Source organism: Carassius auratus, unplaced genomic scaffold, assembly GCF_003368295.1.
Source record: "Carassius auratus strain Wakin unplaced genomic scaffold, ASM336829v1 scaf_tig00022046, whole genome shotgun sequence".
Lineage (NCBI taxonomy): Eukaryota > Metazoa > Chordata > Actinopteri > Cypriniformes > Cyprinidae > Carassius > Carassius auratus.
In genome coordinates, this window is record NW_020525158.1 from 189,148 (window position 1) to 198,231 (window position 9,084).

Below are 9,084 nucleotides of genomic sequence, written 5' to 3' on the forward strand. Positions count from 1 at the left end.
GCAAAAACAGAATGGTTTGACTGAAATTAGGCTACATAAAACATCAAACAGCAGATGGGCTGCCAGCAAATAAATAAATGTGTTTTAATATTTTTTATTTATTTTTATTTTTTTCAGAGAAAATGTTTTCTAGTTTTCAAGATATCACACAGACTATTCCAAATGGCAAAAATAAATATATAATGGGAAGTAAAACCTTTCCCGAGTTAGAAAAGTCCAGATTTAAAGGGTCACTGGTGTCCAGGTCTTTAGAGACCTCTGGCCCTGAACACAACATATTTCAAGGTGTCAGGGAGGCCAGTGAGGCAGTTCTCCTGTGTAAGCACTAACGTCGAGAAGAGCCAAAGAGGCCAAAAGATTTCCGGGATGCTGACTCCATGCATTCTGCCTTAAGAGTCTTAACTCTGAAAGTGCATCTGAGGAAATACCAGTGCCCTACTTTAAATGGTGTGTGTTCTCTATTACACAAATCAACTGACGGCCATATATATATATATATATATATATATATATATATATATATATATATATATATATATATATATATATATATATATATATATATATATATATATATATAGCACATTTCACAGATAATTACAAAGAATTAGCAAGCAACACATAAACTTAAAGATGTTTTATGATGTGATTTCAAGTTTGCCTTTCTCCTTGTAGTGTTACAAACTCTTGGTGCTTAAAGAACATCTGTAATGGATAATGAAAACACTTTATTTTAGTGACCAATTCTCACTATTGCCTAGTTGTTCATTAGCATGTATATTATTAGCATATTTATTAACATGTTTATTAGTACTTATAAAGCACTTATTATGCATGACCATATTCTACATTCCTAATCCTACCCCAAACCTAAACTTAACAACTACCTTACTAACTATTAATAATCAGCAAATTGGGAGTTTATTGAGGCAAAATCATAGTTAATGGTTTGTTAATAGTGAGAATTGGACCATAAAATAAAGTGTGACCAAAGATTTCTATAAGCCACAGTGTTTGCAACATACCTTTGTGCAAAAGTTCACTTTCTTATAGTCAAATTGAACGTGTTGTAAAATTGTACTTTTAATTATTATGTATTAATCATTATTTTGCAATGCTTTAAAGAAGTAAACTAATTATGATGTTACATCTAAAATAACTACTAAATTGCAATGAAGTGGTTGCCAGTGAGCTGCTTCACTGTGTGTTCATGAGTTCTTTTTTTTTTTTTTTTTTTTTCAAGTTTCAGGTTGGACTGCAGACTGTGAATGACTGGATGAGATGGACACATCTCTTAATAACAGAATGGTGGACAGACAGAGGCAGCAGGAACACAAACTCATTATCAACAAGCCCTCGTGCCACCGGGACCAAATAAGTCTCTCCAGCTCCAGAACCCAGGAGGATTCGGCAAACACCTGACCTAATCCCTTCACTAGATCAGTGGCCAGACCAGCTGAGGCCCTTTAGCTAATGAGGCGCTGTGGAGACACCCTCATGCTTAGGAGCAGTAAAGTACACCAAATCAAACAACATGTAGATGACGGACAGAGACAGAAATGGAAAGGGCAAATTTGTTTCCTTTGTAAATATATCAGTGTTCTGGAAAAAAAAAAGAAGTGTATTTGCTGAAATACACTAGCCTACCTAATATCTAATTTATTAATTTACCATAAAGGCAGAATTCACCTAAAAATGAAAATGATGTCATAATTTACTCACCCTCATCAAGTTGTTCCAAACCTGTATGAGTTTCTTTCACAAAGGAAGATATTTTGAAGAATTTTGGTAACCAAACAGTCAACTGAAGCCACTGACTTTCATGGTTTGGGTGGGGGCGGGGGGGGTGGAGGGGTACACAGGTGTGTGTGTGTGTGTGTGTGCTCTTGTTTTTGTGACACATCAGGACACAACTCTGTATAATGACATGGGTATGACACAGGTATTACAATGAGAGGGTGACTTATGAGGACATAACCCATGTCCCCATTTTTCAAAACGCTCATAAATCATACAGAATTAGTTTTTTTTTTTTTTTTTTTTGAGAAAGTAAAAATTCACAAAGTTTCCTGTGAGGGTTAGGGTTAGGTGTATGGTTGGTATAGGGCAATAGAATACACAGTTTGTACAGTATAAAAACCATTATGCCTATGGGATGAACTCACTCACTCATCACAAAAACAAATGTGTGTGTGTGTGTGTGTTTTTATTTAGTTAGTTTCATATCATGGCACAAACAAGCTTATATTTAGGATTCCGAGTTTAATTATACTCTGAGTAATCTTAAATGCATTTATAATCTGCTTATTATTTAGGGATAGTTTTTAAGACAACAGGCATAGCACTCAATAACAAATAAAACCCTTAATGTGTGCATATAATTGAAAATACATCTGCAAGAACATTTACAAAACTTTTGAGGACAGGCAGCAATCTCAGCTTTACACCTGAATAACTAGACTGTCCCATAATGCATCAGTCTTGAAGGCAATCATGTGTGGCTCTATGTAAGGTTTTGTGTTTAATCGCTCCCTGGTGATCACTCTACAGGATGTGTTCACTTGAATCTCAAAGGGGTCTGAAGAAGGTGAGACTGTAGGAGTTTCCCAGCCCATTGGCATGATATATTACTGTATGTATCAAAAGGGTACATTTTCCTCTCTCCTTGTGTGAGTATAACAGTTCTAACGACACTAGATTGAACTCCTAAAATGTTTAAAGGCATAAATAATTTTGCCTCGCTGCCATTTCTTTTCAAACTCCAGCAATCTGAGTGCACATTGAGTCAAGCGTGTTTAATTAAAATGTGTGGCACTCACCATCAAGGGATTCATTTGCAAGATTTGACTGTGTGAATCGCTTTCAAGTCTGTGTGAAAGTAATGTTTCAACATCACACCGCTTTTGTGAAGCTCTGGCTGATGTCGGGCTGTTCGCTATTAAGTCCAACCTTGGTTTTGTCAAACATTTTAACATGAATATAGGCTCTGTTCCAAAACCTATTAGCTCCTTTACTGTTTTCGGACTATAGGCAGCTTCCTTAAGTAAGAATCTGAATGAAATGTAACCTTATAAGTAACTGATTTTGAATGCTCAACATAAGCTGCACAAAATGCACAGGATGCACAACTCTCAATTGATTCCAGTGGAGTTTGATGTAAGAAGCATGTTGCTAAGCCAATAACACAATGCTTCAAGCATGAACAAACATAGTACACATGATTATTGGGTAAAATAGTAAGAATTTTGTTTTCTTAGTAATATAATATAATAAGGTGTCTTCAGTTAAATTCAGTATTTTAACGTAAAAGCAACAGTTAATTGACACTGGCACATAACCAATAAAATGAACTCTATATGAGCAATAAACTTATCTAAGGCTAACATTACGTTAATACTGGACATAAGAATAACATTAAAGCAAATTAAGTAACAATATTACCAAGTGAACACAAAATATATATAAAAACAAAAATAAATTAAAGTCGGCACAAGTATACATACCCATCAAATGAGCACTAAACATCCATTAGGTTAACACTGACATCCACAATACTTTAGAACTAGAGGAATCTTACAGTTACAGTAACACAATATTACCATCAAATTAACATACAAGTTTACACAACTTAAATGAACATTGTATTACCATCATTACTTTTAAATTTGATTATGATAGAATTAAAGGAACATAAGAATAACATTAAGATTTAACAATGACATGACATTACCGTCAAATGAACACTGGCAAGTGCATAACAATCTAAAACTATTTTGAAATATTTTAGTTTATTTTTATTTATTTATTTTTTCAATGCATTCTGGGATTGCATTTGCAATTATCTATGCAGTTCTTCCTAATTTCTGGCAAATTATTCAGCCTGCCATCCTGCATAAAGATGTTGCCCAACTTCTGCTTCACTCTGACAAAAAAAGCTGTCACTGGGTCATACCCTTTCAAAGGTACACTTTTGTACCTTATTTACTCCTGAAGGGTGTATATCACTACGCTTGAGAGGTTGGAGAGTGTTTAAATACTAAGTAGGCAGGACACTTGGTTTTGATACAGAGCTATAGTATCTCTGAATATATTTTTGGTCTTTTGGTTTCATTTCATAGAAACAGTGTTAAAAATATAATCTGTTTCTCTAAGAGCTCCGAAATGAGATTTAGCGCCATTCTTGCGAGACATCTCAAGCTGCTCCTTTTAGCAGAAATCACTGGAAAACTATTAAGTTTAATAGAATGATTACAGTTTTCTATCGGTGCCAAGATTTTCAGCAAGTCAGGTATGAGTAGATGTAACATTTGTAAGTTGTAGATGTTGTTGGAATATCACTGTTTGCGGAAAAGTCTTGAAAAAATAAATAAATTATTTATATGGTAAACTGCCAGAAGAACCATGATTAATCCTATGGTGAAATGTGTCCTGGCCGATATATTTCATTTCTGAAGGAAAGTTTACCTTTCGAGAAAGACGGATGTTGAATTTAGCCTCAGAAATTTAATAATAACCTTTCCTTAGGGTCCTATAAATCTTTTTGGCAGTAAGGAAAATGTATATTCAACCACAATTGCTGCCAAGTTGCATGAATTCCAGGAATAGAAGATTACCAGTCAACTTTATGATGTCCCATATGTATAATCTGACTGTTGATGCACGCTCTAGAATTGCTTCAGAGCTAAGCTTTGCTGCGTTTTGCTGAGTGGAGTCCCTTCCTGATGCAAGTTATCATAACTTTGCAGAGAAACGTATTGTGCAGGCTTCACTCAGTTCTGTTTGATTGCAGCTGCAAATGTCATTTTGGATGATGCAGCACAATAACTTTGCATACTAATTTAGAAAGCCTGCAATGTTTTTTATGTCTGTGAAATATGAAGACGAACCATCAAAGAAATTCTAATCACTGGCAGCGGGCAGGGGAAGACTTAGTGTGTGTGTGTGTGTTTGTCCTTGAACTGTACGTTTTCACACCGCATTTCTTCTCTGTCCTCAAATGTCTTAAGCAAAGCTGATTAAAGAGTGAGAAAATGATTATTATTCACAGCGAACAATGAAACCGATTTTAAAGTTTGCACATTTTAATTAAGGAGAACAAACTTATGTTTCTGTGTGATATATTACAATGCAGGTGAAAATGCGGAAGACCTTTTGAAAACCTGACTGAGATAGGCGTCAAAGTCTAATTCAAACAAGTCTAATGGGTGTTCCTAAACTTGTCGTGAATTATTTGTTAGTTAAGTTATTCCAAAGATAATGTTTGTATTTATAATGTTTACTTCATTCATTCAAAAACAAAATTGATATATATTTGTTTGGTCACACTTTATTTTAGGTTCCAATTCTCACTATTAACTAACCATTAACTATGACTTTTGCCTCAATTAACTCCTTATTTGCTGCTTATTAATAGTTTATAAGGTAGTAGGTATAGGATTATGGATGTCATGCATTATATGTACTTTATAAGCACTAATAAAGAGCCAATATGTTAATAATAGACATGCTAATAAGCAAGTAGTTATTAGTGTGAATTGGACCCTATACTAAAGTGTTACCCTTTTTTTAATGCTTCATAGGAGCAGTTTTTCTCATACTCAAAGCTCTTTCGCCATATTTATTGTTGGATTTCCTGATTTACTCAAAAAGAAAATACAGAAGTGTTATAGCTTGCAGATTTAGTTTTATCATACAGCTACATTTACATAAACCCAAATGATCAGTTTATAATCAAATTGATGGCACAATCAGACTGATAAATCTTCATGTTAACACTTCAATCAATCCGAATGAGTCTGATCTGAATTAAACCTCCTGTTGTACTGAAGTCAATTTGCCCCGCACTCAGTTTTCAAAGTGCTTGAAATACTGATTAAACAATTCATTTCTTCCTGAAATTTTGATTTGAGGTCATGAATGTTAAGGTATTTTAACTCTAAACTATCACTTCTGGAATTAAGTGAACTTGAAAAGATCTTTGCAACCTGTTTTATTTCCATGATCATACCAGTTCTTGTAGAGAAGGGTTTAGTAGTACCCAGTTTAAGAAAACAGTTCTGAATAACTGATTAGATGATTTATCTACCTATCTGAGAATGTTTCATTCTGAGCTGCTTGACTCATATATTTGTGACCATCCCACAAATACTTTCAGTCAATACTCTGCCACATCTGAAATATGATAATGAAGCTGCCAGAAGATATAAAATCATAACTATATGGCAAGAACTGATGTCAGATTAATACCGCCCACCTGTTCATTTAGTTGCATCTAACTTCCAGATTTGTTTTGTCTCTGACCTGATTTTCTTGTAGAGTTACACGATTGTGCTACTTTAAATGACTGTCATTTCTAACACAATACTGTCATTACTTCAAAATGAGTTTTTTTTTTTTTTTTTTTTTTGTTAGGGTTTTGATCTTTTAGCTATGATTTTTATCTGACTTCTCTTTGCCTCCCAGGCAGGTCTGTCTACATTTGTCTATGAGAGAAGGCAAATTGTACTCCTGTGTTATCTCACATCGGCCCGACTGCCCACATTGTCGGTTTAATTTACAGAGGTTTGAGGAAGTGAAACCTCAGAAGGTGTCAGCCTTCGCCGGATTTACACAGTAGCCTTTCTTTCATTTGTTCCCAAATCTGAGGCTAACTCTGACAGACAGGCAAGCTTTGTTCTGTGTCTTCAGTCCTGCTTAATGCTTACATCCCTCTGGAGACAATTAGGAAATCTTTTCCCATGCCCTTACGTGACATCCTTTTTTACTTTTAACATAGTCCAAGGTTCACATATATCATTCACATTTTAATGCTTAATTGCAGATGCTACGAATTGTTCACATTAAATGCTGACTTCATTCATAGCATGCTAAGTTATCATCTGCCAAAAGCATCTGAGTGAGTGGTCCAAATGAATTCTAAATGTTTACTACCACCATCTGCTGTTCATATGGAGAAATATGATTTTTTTTATTGGCTTCTTTTGAAACATATGGTGGTGTATTATGCAAAAACATACTAGCTAAGGTAAGCCTGCAACAGTTTGCTTCTACTCACCTGTTACCATGTGTAATAATGTGAAAATAGACGATATAACACTCTACTGCATTTAATCAACCATAATAAATGGCTCTAATATGATGAGCATAATAGATCACATTATGATCATTAACACTCACTTGGAAAACACCCTTTCGTTTTTCAAAAACACCCATATTATTAACCGCCTCTTCCACGATAAAGGATATTTAACTCTTCACTTTGAAGTCATTTTATTTGTTGTTGCTAAGGATACCTTGTCACCATGGCAGTAAAATCTCTGATACGAATATGACTACGTTGACCGCAGGGAAAAGAAACCCATGATAGCCGAGGAGAATAACTCGGTCCACTTTCTGTGGGTGGTTAACGAATTCTTCGTCAGTTTTCTTTTATAAAGCAAGCCCAAATGGTCAGGAATGACAATGTTTTTATAGTATGGAAGTCAGGATGTCAGTTCTATCAGTGCAAAGTGACTGACACAGTCAACTTAAGATCTTGAGATAATATATACACGTTCAGTCATTTAAAATGCCATTTGTATTTATGCTGAGTATCCATAACATATATGGAAATTAATCAATTAAAGATGCATTGTTATTCAATAGTGAAGGATCAGTAAGATTTTTTGAATCAATATTATTCAGCAAGAGTGCATTAAATTGATCCAGTGTGAAAGGAAATGTCTTTATAATGTAAAATGAACTTTCTGTTTATCAAAGAATCATGTTCTGTAAATTGTATTAAATTTGAAAATATGTTATTATAAATTCTGATAATATTTCACAAATTGCTGTTATTGAGGCATATTAAGTCAAATAAATGCAGCATTTGAGCAGAAGAGATCTCAGGAAACATTAAGTTGTCTCTAACTGTCACTGACCTCTAACTGAAACACTGACACAAACGTAAAATTGATATAGACAGATAAACAGCACAGAAACGAGTAATGCAATTGATCCTGGTCCTTATCGAGCCTCTCTGAACACCTTACTGCAGATTTGATGTTGCATATTAGTTGTAGTACATTGTTGTCTCTTTTGTAATTATCATTGTAATTTTGTAATTGTAATTGTAACCCAAGATGTAGATAAGTTTGTTTCTTTATTTGAACTCATTTGGAGAAATGCAGCATTACATCATTTGTCCACCAGTGGATCTTCTGCAGTGAATGGGTACCGTCAGAATGATTCGCGAAAGTCAAACAGCTGATAATACATAAATAAATAAATAAACAAGAAGCTTACAGTGAGTGAAAATATTTCGTTTTTTACGAACACGCAGCTTTTCACTTCACAAGATGTTAATTGGAGTGCTGTGGATTACTTGTGGATTATTGAGCAGTTATTATCGGCTGTTTGGATTCTCATTCTGACGGCACCCATTCACTGCAGAGCATCCACTGGTGAGCAAGTGATGGAATGCTACATTTATTCAGATCTGTTCCCATAAAGAAATTCATCTACATCTTGGATGGCCTGAGGATACATCACACTTTTGTGCTAACTATTCCTTTAAAAACCGCACTCTAGGTGCAATTTATTTGTCAACTTTTTATTAGCATTTCCTTTGTGTTTTTTCCCAGGGTTTAATGTGATAGTTTTTAAGCTGTGGGGTTCTGACTGTCAAACCTTCTATGCAACCTATTTGTGATTGATTTATATGACATTCAGCATTCAAACCAGAGAAAAGAATAAGAACGTGTGAATGAGAGAGAGAGAGAGAGAGAGAGAGAGAGAGAGAGCATGCATTCGCTGTGGTCTTGTAATCAGTGACAGGTAAAAAGAGCTGCATTAGGGCAGCAATCAATGCTGGTGCATTCAAATGCAGCTATTATGGAGAATTTTCTCACATTATTTTAGTAACTGGGCATTTTGTGAACAAAATCCTGTAGACCTTTAGAAATTAAATTAGCTAGTTTATTTGTCCACTAACAATATAGTTTGCTGATTTTGGTAGTATTTTACAATAAGGTCCCATTAGTGAAGGGCAATAAGCAATACTTTTTTTACTATAATTATCCATCTTTGTTAACATTCACTTTTATT